Below are 18,479 nucleotides of genomic sequence, written 5' to 3' on the forward strand. Positions count from 1 at the left end.
TTCGTGGCAAAGTGATACTTCCAGCAGAGAGTACGAGTGTAGGACAGTAAATCTTTGACGAGGGCTGTTTGGTTGAATCTGGGAGTGGGGCTGAAGGTGAGGCCTTTGGATAGGACAGAGGTTTCGGATTGGGAGAGAGGTTTGGAGGAAAGGTTAACTACTGAATTAAGGTGTTGTGGTGCCAGATTGTGTTGATTGGAATTTTGAGGTTTTGGAGGGAGTGGAGCTGGAAGTGGGAGACTGAGTAGATGGGAGAGACTGGGTTTGTGTGCAATGAGAGGTGGTTGAGGTTTGCTGGAAAAATTTTGAAGGGTGAGTGAGTTGCCTTTCCGGAGGTGGGAAACCAGGAGATTGGATAGTTTTTTGAGGTGAAGGGTGGCATGTTGTTCTAATTTGCGGTTGGCCTGTAGGAGGATGCTCTGAATAGCCGGTGTGGATGTGGGAGAGGAAAGATTGAGGACTTTTATTAAGGATAGGAGTTGACGGGTGTGTTCATTGGCTGAGTTGATGTGTATGTGAAGGATTAGGTGGGTGAGGGCAATGGATTGTTCAGTTTGGAACTGGTATAGGGACTGATGGAAAGAAGGGTTGCAGCTAGAGATGGGAACTTTAAGTGTGAGGCCTTTGGGGGTTATGCCAAATGTCAGACAAGCCTGAGAAAATAAAATATGCGAGCGTAATCTGGCTAGGGTGAAGGCATGTTTGCAGAGGGAATGTAAATAAAACTTAATGGGGTCGTTGTGGGGGTGTTGTGAGGGTGACATGGTATTAGAAGGTGGAAAGTGTAACATGAGGTTGAAATGAAAATGAAAGATAAAAATATATAGGGAGAGATAAGGGTGAACTAGAAAGTAACTGGAGATCTGGTATGAAAAAAGGCGAAAAAGTGTTGGTTAAGTTGATCCTGTGGTGAACTCGGGTTGGTAGACAGCGATGTGCATGAAGGTTAGGTGGTTGTGTTGCCGCTAAATCACGTTAAAGGACGGAGAAATTCGGGAAAATTTCGAAAAAACGTGTAAATGTATTAAAAGGAGTGGTGTTCTGGTGAAAGATTACGAAAATGGGGCTAACAATTGTCTGACGAAGAAATAATGACGTTAAAACCTGTGGGGAGCAGCTAAAAATGATCAGTGATGTGCCAAAAACGAAAGTGGAAATAAAGTGAAAGTTATTAGAACTAGCCGAAATGGTTGTTTAATGCGTGAAAGCAGCTGTTATTGAACTAGAAACGGTGGATTTTATAGCAGCGGTAGTGTTGAAAGCGGAAAATAAAAATTTTTTTGGTTATGGTTTGGAAGTGGGTTACGTATTATTGAGTATATATAGGCGGGATAAAATTGTATTACGGTAAAAAGGGGAAGGTGAATACAAAGTGAGACTACTGGTAAAAACAGAGAGAGAAAATAAAGAGAAAATAAGACGACAGGAAAGATTTCGAAATGCAACAGCGATAATAACAAACGTAATTGTTGGGTTCAAATTAATGATATGGTTATAATAGAGGGAAACATTCCACGTAGGAAAAATATATCTAAAAACAAAGATGATGTGACTTACCAAATGAAAGTGCTGGCAGGTTGACAGACACACAAACATACACACAATATTCAAGCTTTCGCAACAAACTGTTGCCTCATCAGGAAAGAGGGAAGGAGAGGGAAAGACAAAAGGAAATGGGTTTTAAGGGAGAGGGTAAGGAGTCATTCCAATCCTGGGAGCGGAAAGACTTACCTTAGGAGGAAAAAAGGACGGGTATACAGTCACACACACACACACACACACACACACACACACACATATCCATCCACACATATCCATCCACACATATACAGACACAAGCAGACATATTTAAAGATAAAGAGTTTGGGCAGAGATGTCAGTTGAGGCAGAAGTGCAGAGGCAAAGATGTTGTTGAATGACAGGTGAGGTATGAGTGGCGGCAACTTGAAATTAGCGGAGATTGAGGCCTGGTGGATAACGGGAAGAGAGGATATATTGAAATATGATTATGTATTTTCACAAAAACTATTGTACCCATTGGTTCATTAATGCATTAAACTTTCACAAACATAAGTGATAACAAAATGCTTTGCACACTCTCTCTCTCTCTCTCTCTCTCTCTCTCTCTCTCTCTCTCTCTCTCGGCAATAGTACACAAAGGGAAGAGGACATAGATGAATATGAGATGGGAGATGTGATACTGCGAGAAGTAAGCTGAAACATGGCCTCCTTAGAACAACTGATACCCTTGTAAGTGTGAGCCACGACAAAACTATTCCATCTGGTATGCAAGATGTTTGGGGCAGTGGAAAAACCCCCAGACTTCAAGAATATAAAATAAAGGGCAGTCAAATGAAAGGAAGACCGATAGAAAAAATAAGTAAACTGTTTATTATTCCAAAAGTAACTGCTGTAACTGTTAATACATCAATCCCACTGTCAAACAAGACAGTGACTGCCTTCATGGAAAAATGTTTTTGTCTGTCATGGAACCATGATTGTACCCAGATGTGGACCTCTTCCTCTGAAGCAAACTGATTGCCTCAAATTTTGTTCTTCAGGGCTTAGAAATACGCAAATCACATGGAAAGAGATCCAGAGTATATGGAGGATGTGTAAGGGCTTGCCAGCAAAACCTTTGCAGCATAATTGAAACAACAGCACGCCAGCTTCAGGAAAGTCACAACGACCTATTTCTTTGACTGTGAGTGCTCGCGCCCATTAACTTTCCCGAACACAGTGCCGCAATTGACACAAAGCAGTATGTGTCCACACTGCAAAAACTGAAGTGCACCATCAAGTCCAAACACTCAAGAATGTTGACAGTCAACATCATTCTGTTGCATGATAACACATGCCCACATGTTGCCAACATTGTTTCAAATACACTGCAGAAGTTTCACTGAGAAGCCATTACGCATCCTCCATACAGTCTCGATCTCTTCCCATATTTTTGGAGCCCTGAAGAAAGACATTCATGGCCTTTGATTTGCTTTGGACAAAGATGTGTTCACCTGGTTAAAACCGTGGTTTCATAGGCATTGTCTGTCTTGTCTCCCAATAGGATATATGTATTGATAATTATGGTGATAACTTTTGAAATAATTAACAGTTTACTTACTTTTTTTCTCTTCTGTGTCATTTTCATTTGACTACCCCTTATAACTCCAGTTCCAAAGGAAGTACATGCTTAGTGATGGGAATATGATTGAACTAACAGTTTTTAACTGTAGTCTTGGTTTAGGTGTGGTTGTTCCTTCACATTTCCACTTCACAATCACACCACGAAAAGTCACCTGGGCAGCTTTGAAAGGGTTGAAATATTCCAGATGGAAATGTTACTCGGGTGACACCCGTGACATGTTCATGTTCAAAGTCACTAGGCTGTCCTGACTGGCCAGTTCTGTTGTTTCTGCGCATTTCTGCTGACAACACAATATTCCTCATCTCTCTGGAGGCTATAGCTTAATTGTTTCATAATACAGCAGAAATTATGAAGAGCAACTCTGAAACGGCAACAATAAAAAATGCTCTTGTTTTGCCAAGAGCCTAGTCTAATCAGTTAAAATGATTTCACACATTAGTTTTGTTATGGGAACTCACCATTGGTTTTCTCTTTACCTGAGCATTGAAAAGGCAGTTGTGAATTTCTGATACATGGAGATCAAGCAGGTGTAAAGAAGGCAATGACTTTCTGTACACCACTTGGATAGAATTATGAATTGTGCTACAAAGCACATCACATTGTAGCTACAACTCAGACTTTGTGCCAAATCCAGGGACTCCAATTCAGGATTCTGAAACACTAACAAAACAAAAAACACAGATAACGCTTATCTTCAACTACCGCAAACTAGCTTCAACTTACTTCTTGTTTGTACAGCAGGCTTAAGTTTTGTCACCAGATAATGAATTTTGTCATGAAAAATATACCAGACCATACACTTCAGATGATAAAGTAGAAACTATGTGCAATACATATGGTGCTTCACTGCAGGTTTTTAATTCAGTGTACTTAAAATATCATTCACAACCCATCACAGTAAAGCTCATCGTATGACTACTCTAAACTTCCTGCTTTCATACAACTTTTTTTAGAAATTAATATTTGCAGTAGTTTCTGTTATTATTGATTGGCCCACTTGGAATGATCATTAATAATCTAGTTCCATAACAATGAAAATGATATGCACCAAAGCATCCACTTCTTGACTGGCTTTGTTTTTGATTTACTCAGTGACCACATTCAAACCTTTGTTGACCAGCATGAAACACAAAACATTGAAAATCCGTTTTGTAGTGGAGACCTACAATCTACACATGCATGACTTGGAGGAACTGCAAGAAAAAGCATGCTTCCTTTTGTACACAATTGGGAGGGCAATGATGCTTCAGAACAGTATGCAACCATCTCCACACGCTATCTGAAGCAGGGTATTTTCCCAGATAGTCTGAAGTATGCCATTGCTATACCACTGCATAAAAAAGGGGATACGTCTGATGTCAACAACTACTGCCCAATCTCTCTTCTGACTGTCTTATCCAAAATTCTTGAAAAACTAATGTATTGTAGAGTAGCTTCACACCTTTGTAAAAATAAAGTTTTAACAAAATGTCAGTTTGGTTTCCAGAAGGGTTTTTCAACAGACAATGCTATATATACTTTCACTAATGAAATAGTAAATGCTCTAAGTCACCTGTTGGATTTTTTGTGATGTATCAAAGGCTTTTGATTGTGTAAATCATGGAATACTTCTAGATAAGCTCAAGTAGTGTGGTATGAATGGGACAGTGCTCAAATGGTTTAAATCATACCTAACTGGAAGAGTGCAGAAAGTTGAAATAAACAGTTCACATAATATGCAAAAAACTGGTGATTTCTCAAACTGGGGGACAATCAAGAATGGGGTGCCGCAAGGTTCGGTCTTGGGTCCGCTGCTGTTCTTAATATATATTAATGACATTGCCATTCTATGTTCACAAAGATGCAAAGCTGGTACTTTTTCCCGATGATACAAGTATAGCTATCACACCCGACAGACAAGAATTAACTGGTGAAATTGTAAATGATGTCTTTCAGAAAATCATTAAGCGGTTCTCTGCAAATGGGCTCTCATTAAACTTTGACAAAACACAGTATATACAGTTCCACACAGTAAATGGAATGACCCCATTAATAAATATAGACTTCGATCAGAAATCGGTAGCTAAGGTAGGATATTCAAAATTTCTAGGTGTATGCATTGATGAGGGGTTGAACTTGAAAAACCACACTGAGGATGTGCTGAAACATTTGAGTTCAGATACTTTTGCTATTAGGGTTATTGCAAATTTTGGCGATATACATCTGAGTAAATTAGCTTACCACACCTATTTTCAGTCTCTGCTTTCGTATGGCATCATATTCTGGGGTAACTCATCATTGAGTAAAAGAGTGTTCATTGCACAAAAGCGTGTAATCAGAGTAATTGCTGGAGCTCATCCAAGATCATCCTGCAGACACTTATTTAAAGAGCTAGAAATCATCACTGTAGCCTCACAATATATATATTCACTTATGAAATTTGTTATTAACAATCCGAACGAATTCAAAAGTAATAGCAGTGTACATGGCTACAACACTAGGAGAAAGGATGATCTTCATTACTCAAGGTTAAATCTAACTTTGGCTCAGAAGGGGGTAAATTATGCTGTCACAAAAGTCTTTGGTCACTTACCTAATAGCATCAAAAGTCTGACAGATAGCCATATAGCATTTAAAAGGAAATTAAAAGAATTTCTTAGTGGCAACTCCTACTCATTAGATGAAATTTTGGATATAGTAAGTGGGTAATTTCCCAACCTCCAAAAAAAAAAAAAAAAAAAAATTAATATTGAGTGTCATGTAATATTTTGTCTAATGTAATATCTTGTACAGGCACCTTTTATTAATCTGACATGTTCCACATCATTACGAAGTGTCGTATTCATGATCTACGGAACAAGTACTAACCTAATCTAATCTCTAATCAGGTCCCCAGGTGTCCTTTACACGTAGGAGATAGCTACATGGATAGCGGGTGCTGTCAAGTGGACTGGGTGATTTTTTTGGTTAGAGGGTTGGGGAAGTGCAAAAATGCAGGTCAAACATGGGTCCTGGATAGAACTAGCAAACATTCATATTATAAATTGTCATAGCTGTGTTGGGAAAGAACCAGAACTCCAAGCTCTCATAGAAAGCACTGAAGCAGATATCATTAGAGACACTGAAAACTGGGTAAAGCTGGAGATAAGTTCAGTTAAAGTTTACACCAAGGACCTAACAGTGTTCAGAAAGGGTGTACATCTACATCCACACTCTGCAAACCACCATGAAGTGCGTGGCAGAGGGTACGTCCCATTGTACCAGTTATTAGGGTTTCTTCCTGTTACATTCCCATATGGAGCACAGGAAGAATTCATCTGTGTTTGCTGTAATTACTCTGATCTTGTCCTCATGATCCCTAAGGAAGCGATACATAGGGGGGTTTAATATATTCGTAGAATCACCATTAAAAGCCGGTTCTTGAAACTTTCTTAGCAGACTTTCTCAGAGATGTTTACACCTATCCTCAGCAGTCTGAAGAGTTCAATCCTTCTTTCCATTGCTCAAGTAATAACGCGTATGATGACTGACAGATTTAAAAATTGTTTGAAGGAGAAGAAGACAATGGAGCTGGAATGAACTATCAGAATCAAGAAGCTATGCACAGGTATTCACAGGTGATGTATTCTAGAATAGTGTCTCACTTTAGCAACAATAATATCATCAGCAAAACACAGTTAGGGTTTCAGAAGGGTTGCTCACTCAGAATGCCATTTACATGTTCACTCATCAGATTTTACAAGCATTAAATAATAAAATAGCTCCAGTTGGTATTTTCTGTTATCTATCTAAGGCATTTGACTGTGTGAATCACACTATCCCCCTAGATAAATTAAAGTTTTGTGGGACTGATGGCAAAAGCAACCAATGGATAATGTCAAATTTAACCAAAATACTGCATAAAGTTGTAATTAGTAAGCAATATAGTCTGGGGACACAATTCTGACTGTGGAGAAATCATGTATGGAGTTCCATAAGGCTCAGTCTTAGGTCCACTTATGTTCTTCATACATGTAAACAATGCTCTGTCCAAAATACAACAAGCAGAATTAGTTCTCTTTAGAGATGACACCAGTATTGTAATACATCCATGTGCACACACAAAAACAGAAGAAATGGTAAATAAAGTAGATAAAGTATCAATGATTAATTTTCTGTGAGTAGTCTTGTCCTCGGTTTTAAAAAGATGCGATATGTTCAGTTCTGCACATCTAGGAATACTATACCAATGATAAGTGTAACACATGGCAAGGAAATAATAAATAGGGTGGAAACTAAAAAAATCTTAGGTGTCAATATCAATGAGGATTTAAGTTTGGAAAAAAGCACATTATGGAGCTTGTGACGAAGTAAGATTTAAAAATTTTTTGAAGGAGAAGAAGACAATGTTTTGCCATCTGGCTCCTTCAATACATTTTATTTTCACCTTTGCCTAATTACCATTAACATGTGTGAGTATAATCTGCATTTCCAGAAAAGAGAAAGGTTGGCCCTCAGTCTTAAGGAATATAGCACCAGGTCTAATTTTGTGCTTAGTTTTGTGTATGTAATTAATTTCCTAATTTATTTTGACTATTCCTAGTTAATATCTTTTGTTCTGGGGTTGAAATCAGTAATTGTTTTGTGACTTAGATTCTATTGTTGACTTGTAAACAAATATAAATTTTGTAATAATTATAAACATTGGAAGAAGAACTGTTAGGATTCTTAAAGTATTTATTTGGCTCTATTCAAAAACATATTAGCAAAGCCGGCTCGTAATTAATTCCAAAATAATTACAGGTTTGTCAAAAGTATTATTTGGATAACTATATCTGTTAATTTCATTATTTAAACAAATAATTTGGCCTAATCTTTGTGGTAGAAGGAACTGTTAAAAGGAAAGAATTTTTTAATGTATTCAGTTAATTGAATGAGTTATGTTTTAATTGTAATTTGTGTAACTTAAACATTGAACAATGTATAGTTTCAGTGCCTATTATTGGGAGGATATGTAAAGGACGGATTTTTGGTCCCGAGGCAGTCAGTACACGACCAATTTTCAGAGAAGAATTATGTACTATTTCAAGTAACAACAATGCATCAACTTAACAGTGCAATAAGTGTAACACAAATAGGCCATGTGTTAGATCAAGTAATGACAATGTCTGTTCAAATTATTTAAGAAATGGTGTCACATGTACCGTATTATTCTGCAAGAACTGTGAATTATGTGGTTAGGTTTTTACTGCTCATAGATGTTCAACAGCAAACTATTGTAGCAGTATGCTGATATTGCCTTCAACTTATTAATGAGGCTTATCAATATTTACCAATAGTGAACAGGTCATATAATTGTGTAGTATTGGGAGGTTGTGAACAGTGAAAGTAAAGAACTGTGAAATGCAACTGTCGGCCAAATCATTTACAGTATTCAGTGTTGAACTTCCACCCCCCCCCCCCCCCCCCATATTTCAGCCAGTATAACAATGCAGTACGTCGACACCGAGGACTATCAACAAAGAAATAAAGCAGGCGAACGTCACAACTTCCCCTGTATTCTACCAACAAACCAAATCCTACTACCTGCTGTACCCAAAACTGAGCCTAGAAAGATAGATAGATTAAATTCAGTTGGTTGTGGTGGCATGCTTTTTGCTGTTAAAAGTAGCTCATCTTGTAGTAAAACTGAAGTAGATAGTTGCCGAGTCAGTATGGGTAGGGGTTACAGTTGACAACCAAAGTAAATTAATAACTGTTTCCTTTTACCAATCTCAAGACTCTGTTATTACAGTTGCAGGACATTTTAAGGAAAATTTGAGACACTCTTTAAACAGGCGCCCAACTAACAAGATTTTAGTTGGAGATGACCTCAATCTACCCTTCATATGTTGGTCAAAAGTAAATGTTTAGTCATTTGTAGGCATAAAACATCATCTGAAATTGTATAAATGCATTCTCGAAAAATTATTTTGAGCAATTAGTTCAGGAGGCCACACAAAGCATAAATGGTTGCAGTAACCTACTAGACCCCTTGGCAATACAGTCCTGAGCAAATAGGGAGCATCATGATGGTTACAGGGATTAGTGACCTCAATGTGGTAGTACTGACACTGAATACCTTGACAGACAAATTAACCTAAAATAAATGCAAAATATATTTATTTTTAAAAAAGCACATAAAAATTCACCTGAAGAATTCCTAAGAGAGTGTCTCCATTTCTTCCAAATTAACTATGTAAGTGTTTGCCACATGTGTTTTAATTCAAAGAAATAGTATAGACAACAACTGAAAGATTTATATCAAGTAAATTATTAAGAGATTGAACAGATTCCCAATGGTGCACAAAACGATTCAGAACACTGTTGCAAAAGCAACAACAAACCATGCCAGATTTTAAAAAATGCAAAGTCTCCAAGACTGGTGACATTTCACAGAAGTTCAAAATTTAGCACAGACTTCAATGTGAGATGCTTTTAATAGTTCCCAAAATGACACCATCTCTTGAAACTTTGCAGAAAATCCAAAGAGATTCTGGTTGTATGTCAAGCACACCAGTAGCAATCAATAGCTTCACTGTGTAACAGCAATGGTAATGTTACCAATGACTATGCCACTATAGCTGAGCTACTAAATATGGTTTTCTGAAATTCCTTCACCAAATAAGAGGCAGTAAATATTCCAGAATTCAAATCAAGAAAGCTGCCAACACGAGTAACTTATAAGTTAATACCTTCGGTGTAGCAAAGCAACCTAAACACTTAATGAAGGCAAGTCTTCTGGTACAGATTTTATGCCAATTAGATTCCTTTCAGACCATGCTGATGTAATAGCTCCATACTTAGCAATCACGTACAACCTTTCGGACAATGAAAGATCCATACCTATGGGCTGGAACATATCACATGTCATACCAGTACACAAGAAAAGAATTGTAAATTCATATCACAGACCTCAATTTGAAGTAAGATTTTGGAACATATACTGTATCTAAATATTATGGCATACCTGGAATACCTTGAAGATAATGATCTATTGACACCTAGTCGGCACAGATTCAGAAAATGTTGTTCCTGTGAAACACAAGTGGCCCTCTATTCCCACAAAGTAATGAGTGCTATCGACAATGGATCTAGTTGATTCCATATTTCAAGATTTCACGAAGGATTTTGAACCCTCCCTCACTTGTGGCTTCTAATGACAATGCATGTCTATGGAATATCATCTCGGCTGTGTGACTGGATTGATTTCCCTTAAGAAACAACGCAATTTGTAGTAACTGACAGGAACTCACTGAGCATAACAGAAGAGACATCTGGTATTCCTCAGGGAAGTTTCATAGGCCCTTTGGTGTTACTAAACTCTAAAAACAATTTGGCAGACAATGTGAACAGTCCTTCAGATTGTTTGTAGATGATGCTGTAGTTTACCATCTAGTAAAGTCGTCAGAAGATCAATACGAATAAGATATCTGTATGCTGTGAAAAGTAGCAATTGAACATGAATAATAAAAAGTGTGAGGTTCTCCATGAGAGAACTAAAACGGACCCTTTAAATTTTGATTACACAATATGTAACACAAATTTAAAGGTTGTCAATTACGCTAAATACCCAGGGGTTCCAATTGTGAACAACTAAAGTTAGAACCAAAATACAAAATTTGTAAGGAAGGCAACTGTGTTTTATTGGCAGAATGCTTAGAATATGCTACAAATCTATTAAATAGCCTCACTACACTGCACTTGTCCATCCTCTGCTACAGTACTGGTGTGCAGTATGGGATACTCAACAGACAGGATTGACAGAGGACATTGAAAAAGTTCAAAGAAGGCCAGCTCATTTTGTACTATCACAAAATTGGAGAGAGAGTGTCACAGATATGATATGCAAGCTAGGTGGTGATCACTAAAACAAAAACATTTTTTTGTGTCTGTGAGAACTTTTCGTAACACATCAGTCATCATCTTTCTCCTCTGAATGCAATGATTTTGTTGACTCCCACCTACATAGGTAGAAAAGACCACTATAATGAAATAAGATAAATCAAATCTTGTGTGTTCATTTTTTCCATGTGCTATTCGAGAGTAGAATGGTATACAAATGGTTCTGTGAACCCTCTGCCATGTACTTCGATGTGAACTGCCGAGTAGTTATGTAGATGCAGATTACAAACAATAATACAAATCTCCCAGCAGAATGGTGTGCAAAGAAGTTCAGTACAGAAACATCTCGAATAAAACCTGGGCCAATTTGGTCAAGCTGTCTTCACCAATGAGTGCAAAATTTGTCTGGTGTTTGACGATCATCATAAAACCATTTGGAGACAGTGAGGCACCAATGTGCATCTCATGCAAACAGCCCCACAAGTACAACAGAAATGTGGGTCAATCATATTTTGAGCCAGTATCAAGTATGGGTGTCAGATATAACCTGCTTGCAGATTAAAGAAGGGGGCCAGAGTACTGGCTAGCCTGGATGTGGTTTTTAGGCAGTTTTCCATACACACTTAGATAAATACTGGACTGATTCCCAGATTCCACTTCAGTTATACAACGCATAAATACTTTGAAAACTGATACTTGCCAAGTCCTTCCTCCAGGAGACAGGGATCAGCCAAATGAAATGGTTAGATGTATGTGCTGGTATGAAACCAATAGAGCAAGCTTGATATTGTTTGAAACTTGCAGTGTATCATAGCAGTAACATTCCTCACACACTGAATTACCTCACAAGGGCCCCCACTTAAATGTGGGACAGGCTTGAGGGGCTACAGCATGCCGAGGAGGATTCATCCACATTAAAATCTGCTGGGTGGAGCAACTTGGCATCTAAATTAACAGACTGCCTTGATTTCAAAGTGAAACTAGCATTTAACAACTATATTATGAAAAGGATAGATTGCTACTATAGAGGAGATGATGAGTCACAGACAGGCACAAGAAAAAGACTGTTATATATTTGAGCTTTCAGCTAAAAGGCCTTCTTCTAAAGTAAAAAAATACACACATGCGCAACATAGGCACACAAATGACCACTGTCTTTAACTGCTGAGACTGGACTGGCAGGCCAACTTCAGTGGCCAGAGGCAATGTTCATGTGTGCAAGGTTTGTTATTGTGTGTGCATTTTCTACTTTAGAAGGCCTTTTCGCTGTAAGCTCAAATGTATAGCAGTCCTTTTGTTGTGTTTGTCTGTGCTTTTTGTTGTGTTTGTCTGTGACTCACTACAAACACCATTAAGGACAAACAGAAGTTGCATGACACTGACAAAATATGACAAATAGCATTAAAGGTGATTCAAATATTACACCAACAACCTGTCACTTTTGCAGCCTTTCTATATATAAAGGATGCGTATGGTGATGTGGATATTTCTACATTTTGACAAAACCTATGTGATGTGGGTACAACACCAAAAATATTTAACTGGTGCTTGTATTTACTACAACACAGACTCTTAAAATTAAGCGCGACAGACAGATGATTGATTTCCAGTACCATCTATAAAGGTTTATCAAAAGGAGATCCCTTGAGCCTGTTACTTTTTAACATGTGCACCAGGTTGATTGCTCAATGATTATATTATCCTGTCAGATTTCTACAGTGTGCGGATGACTTTGTAATATACACCACACACAAGGACCAGAAACATGCCTTGAACTACCTGAAATGAGATGTCAACACTGTGGTAACTGGGTTACTTGAGATAGGAATGGATGTGGTCCTTAGAAATGCAATGTTTTTCTGTCTTTACCATACACAGAGCAGACAAAGACACAATTTCCTTTCAAACTAATAACCAAACTATTTTAGCATCTACTTGTGTTAAGTTTTTGGGTATCCAGCTAGACATTCAATTGGCATGGCAAAAATGTGCCAACGAACTTCAGGCTAAGGTACATAACAGAATTAACACCCTGAAAGCTTTGGCTTGCACTAACTATGGAATCGACCCTAGGACTATCTTACATCTGTATAAACAGTCAGTCAGGAGCAAGATGGAATACAGCTGCATGTTGTATCAGTACACTCCCATGTCATGATTGAAGATTCTACACCATATACAATTAGCAGCTCTGCATATTTGTGGAGGCTATATTAAAACTGCTCTTATATCTGTCATGTAAGCAGAGCTGGCAATTCCTCCACTCGTTATGAGTGTTATGTTGATGGACATATCTTCTACCAGTCATCCATTACATTGGAAATTACCTCAATTACTGCACCTGATAAAAATTAAGTCACACTGGTCACAGAAACCCAAACCACTCCTATCAATATCATATAACAGGTGAATATTCATACAGCATAACATTAACATCAGTTTCGCTTAGGTCATGTGGTGTCAAGCAAACAATATCACTTCAAAAATTCAATGAACTTTATACGGTAGTTATATATCTAACCCATATGTAACCCCAAGTGAACAGAGAGCTTTTACACAGTCAAAGTTGGTCGTAACTGGCATAAACTGTGCACAAATGGTTCCAAAATGTATGTGTCTGTGGGCGCCACACTCTTTGATGATCAAACTGGGCATGGATACTTTTTCCTACTGTCTTCTGAAGCACTGATATTAACCACAGAGTTGTACACCATTCGTCAAGTTACACTTTACACAGTCGACTTACAAGTTGACAAGGTCCTAGTACATACTGACTTCATGAGAGCCGTACACTATGAGGGCAGCCAAAGGAAAAACTTTTAATCCTTTGGCACATGATATAGTGCATAGTCTCAGTTGAGCAAAAGAGCTGTGTCAATAGATACCAGGACATGTTGGAATCTGCACATTTGTTGCCCCTAACAACAAACGTGCAGATCAGCTCATAAATATGGTACAGAATCTATTTCCTATTGACATACCCTACCATACAGTGATTTTTGTATTAAACTCGCCAGACAAGCAAAAACAAAACAGACAACAGTAGTGGACATAGAACGTAACATCAAAGGCACATAGTATTGGGCATTTCAGCAACGGGTTCCACAAAACCCTTTGTTTCTCGACTTGACACTCAAGAGAAGAGAAATGGTTACTCTTAACGTACTAAGATCAGGTCACATGAAAAGCAATAAAACAAGACACCTGTTGAAATTCCTTCCTTCTTCAAACTATGATTCCTCCCTCATTGATGAGGACATTGTATGCAGGGTGAGTCACTAACTATTGTCACCTAGAATAACTCTGAAAGTAAGATAGTAGCTGAAAAGTTTGCTGCATGAGACAACGAGGGCCATAACATGATGTTGGTTTTTTTGTTGCTAGGTGGGGTTGCACCAGAGATATGAAGGTCAACTTTGTTTTTTTTCTTTTTTTTTTTTAAATGGGATGCTATAGCTTCGTACTTATTTTCTGATAGCGGCTCTCAAGACAAATCCAGTTATGTGTAACAGTAGGGTCTTTCAAGGTCAAAAAGGTGGCATGAACCTCCATTTACAGAAGGTATCAGTGCAGTGCTGCAATCTTCTTATCATAGATTGAAAGGTATTCCTTATCACTTCGGCACTTATCGAAGCACATGCTTTTACAATTCTCTCTTGTGTATCGTGCAAATAGTAAATATTCACTGAATACCGTGTATCCATCGAACTTGCCATTGACATGTAAACACCATTTGACAGTTTCGCAATGCAACATTAATAGGAACGGTAAGACATATCGTCAAATCAGGTGAATGTGAATGATGTATTCCTGAGAAGAACAAGTCGATATGCTTCTCATTTACGGAGAATGCCAACGAAATTCAGTGAGAGCTACTGACTTACACACTGAAAGATATTCTCAATGTACTCACCCTACATGTTGTACATTTAAATATGTGTATGATAAATTGAGAACAATTGGATCTTTGGCGCATCGGAAACATATCCGACAAAGGAAAGTTACTAATGAGGAAACAGAAATTGGTACTCTTGCCACTGTGTCTCGAGATCCTTGTGTTAGTTTGCATCAAATCGCAAGGGAATCTGGCATGAGCCAGTGTAGTGTTGTTTGGTTCTGCATCACCTTAAATACTATCCTTACCATATCAGTCTCCACCAAGAATTAACTGGTATAAATTGTATGTATCACATTGAATTCTGCCGATGGGCTCAACTTCATATTCAGAGGGATGCCACATTTATTAATTTTATTTTATTTACTGATGAGGCTACATTCACAAACCATGGAAATGTTAATTTTCATAACATGAATTATTGGGCAACTTAAAATCCATGCTGGCTGCGGCAAGTTGCACACCAAAAACCGTGGTTGTTGAACGTATGGTGTGGGATTCCGGAGGACAGAATTATAGGCCCCTATTTCATCAAAGTACACCACATTCCTGCGAAAAACATTAGGTCTGTTATTGGAAGAAATACCTTTAGGAACAAGGAACAGAATGTGGTATCAACACAATGGTTGTCTGACACATTTTTTGCTGATGGCTAGAAATGAGTTGCAGAGACAATTCCCAAATCGTTGGATTGGATGCAGAGCAGATGTGTCGTGGCTGGCTTCTTTGCCAGACTTGATGCCTCTGGAGTTTTTTCTTGTGGGGATTCGTAAAAGACATTGTTTATAAAGATGTTCCAACTACACCTGAAGATATTTGAGAGAGAATTGTCAGAGCATGTGCTTCGATAAGTGCCGATGTGAAGGAATACCACTCAATCCATGGTAAGAAGATTGCAGCACTGCATTGATACCAGTGGTCATCACTTTGAACACCTTCTGTAAATGGAGGTTCATGTCACCTTTGTGACCTTCGTTGACCTTCAAAGACCTTACTGTTACACATCATTGGATTCATCTTGATACCTGTTATCACAAAATAAGTACCAAACCATAGCATCACATTTAAAAAAAAAAAACACAGTTGACCTTCATATCTCTGAAGCAATCCCACATAGCAATAAAAAACCAATGTCATATTATGGTCCCCATTGTTCCATGTAACTTTTGTCCCACAAACTTTTCAGCTCCTATCATACTTTCAGAGTTATTCTTGGTGGAAATAGTCAGTGACTCACCCTGTATATAAGGTTGGTGCATAAATTTGTAGAATTTTTCCGTTTGTTTAACATACACAATGGATACACATAACAGAGATTTTATTTATCAATAGCATATTCTCCTTCACTATTTACAACAGTATGCCAATGCTGAGGTAACTTTTCAATTTCACGACTGTAGAAATCACATGGTTTTGAGGGAAAGAAGTCATTGAGTCATGTTCAGAGAACATTTTCATTCAGAAAGGAAGCTCCTTGAGAGTTGTTCAATAGAGAGCAGAAAAGGTGAAAATCGAAGGGTGTAAGATCAGGTGAATAAGGTGAGTGCAGGATGACTTTCCAACCCTACTCCTGTATAGTGTTTTTTGTCAGTCTAGCAGAATGCAGATGGGTGTTATCATGAAGTAGCATCATTTCACACAGTCTTCTAGGCCATTGTTCTTGAACTGTGTCTGCAAGATGTCTCAGTTGTTGACAAAAAATGTCAGCAAAGATAGTTTACCTCTGGGAATCAATTTTTAGTACGCCACATTGTCGCTATTTCACCAGACGCATGACACTATCTTTTGTGGGTGCATGCAGGTCTTTGAATGAGGAGCTGCTACTTTGTTTGGACTCAACCATTCTCTTCTTTTCTTTATGTTACCATAAAGACACCATTTCTCATCACCAGTAACAACACAGGATAGGAGTGGTTGGTGTTGCTCACGAGCCACTTGATAATGAGCAAGCTGAATGCATATATGGCCACTCACTGATTTTTGTGATTTTGGCTTAGAGCATGTGGTACCCCTGCACCCAATTTCTGAACCTCCCCAATCATGTGGAATGATCCCAGTTCATCACATCTGCCTATTCTCGAGTACACTGATGTGAATAATTGTAGATTAAAACATTTAAATGATCTTCATGCTCTGTCCAATGGCATTATCCCCACACATGGTGCAAGTGTTTCTGGCTGCCTCTGCTGCTGTCACCCCTCTATTGAATGCAAACAAAATAATATATCAGAAATGTTCCAGTTTCTCCACTTGGCACTCCATTTTCTACAATCCACAGCTGTGGCAATTTATAAATAACACATAGCATATAGAATATCAACATTCAAAACAAAAATGCTAAGAACTTATGCACCAACCTAACATATTCATAGAGTGTGATAAATACAATCATCCATGAACAATTACACTGTACAATATTTTAAAAATAAAGGACTGTTTTTCTCTTATGATAGCTCTTAGTTCCATAAACAGATCTGTTGCTAAATGTGTTTTCCATATCATTTTTCTTTGTAATATGGAATTTTAAAATTTAAGGATATCTTTCATGCTTCATTATTTAGTATGTAACTGGATTTTATGATAAAATTTCGCAGCTATTATTGTAATAGTGCAGTCAGACTAATGTACTTGGTTGACTCCTTATCTTGCTTAATTATGTTTTATATTTTGTAATGAAACTGCTTTGTATTTGTATCATTATGTGCAATAATTGTATCTGGTGAAATGGGCTCTGTCTGAAATGAAAATAAAATAAGTTATGCAAATATCCTCCAACAAAAGATGCTCTGTAACTGCTTTTGTTGCAAGTTGTTCACTTCAAGTACTGGCTCTCTCACAAGAAATAATTTAAGAGACTGGCAGAGTTTGTCAAAACTTCTCTGTAATCATGAAGTGTTCTGCAACTATATTATTGAAATGTGCAACTGGAAAGCACTTTCTCACAGAACTAAAAACTAAAAATTAATGGATCAGGTAACTTAAGTTCAAAATTATCAGGAACAAAAGAGGTGGAGATTGGTTTTGTTGAGGTCTTCCATTAAGAGCTGACCACGAAATGTTGGAAAATTCAGGTAATGGAAACTTTTTAGGGCAAGTAGAATTAATGACCAAGTTCAATCACATATTAAATTATTATTAATCGTATGGCTAAACCTGGAAGAGTGGTTACTTGCTTAAGTCAGAGCATACAAAATGAAATCATTGCCATAATTTCTGATGAAATTGTATCTATCAAGAAGAATACCATACTGAAAAATAATGTAATTGTATCAACAATGCACAAAAAAGACAGATTGCAACCTACTGTAAAGAAGACGTGTCACATTGCAGTCATGCACAATTAAAAGACACTTATATATTGTTGGGGACAGCAGTCCAATATTCAGTCTTTCCTTCTCATCCTGTCCAGTAAATTCCCCCTGATGTGGTGTTCTGGGTGACACTTTCGAAGTATACCCCTTTTCCTGAACCTTCCCAGACCTTTTCCTTCGCCCCTTTTCCTTCCCCTTCAACTCCTCTGCTGGAAGAAGAAGCCACCTTTTTGTATGTGTGTGTTCTCCTGCCACTGCTTGGTGAGTAGATTTTTTTTAACCCTTG

At 37.8% G+C, this 18,479-nt stretch overlaps 1 long non-coding RNA gene across 1 annotated transcript in view; it reads right to left on the reverse strand.

Annotated features, from left to right (window-relative positions):
* LOC124804624 overlaps positions 1-18,479 on the reverse strand; it is a 55,922-nt gene that overhangs the window by 26,062 nt on the left and 11,381 nt on the right. The window contains exon 2 of the long non-coding RNA XR_007017356.1: positions 3,622-3,805. This is a non-coding gene — a long non-coding RNA (uncharacterized LOC124804624). The remainder of the gene's footprint in view (positions 1-3,621; positions 3,806-18,479) is intronic.

Source organism: Schistocerca piceifrons, chromosome 7, assembly GCF_021461385.2.
Source record: "Schistocerca piceifrons isolate TAMUIC-IGC-003096 chromosome 7, iqSchPice1.1, whole genome shotgun sequence".
Lineage (NCBI taxonomy): Eukaryota > Metazoa > Arthropoda > Insecta > Orthoptera > Acrididae > Schistocerca > Schistocerca piceifrons.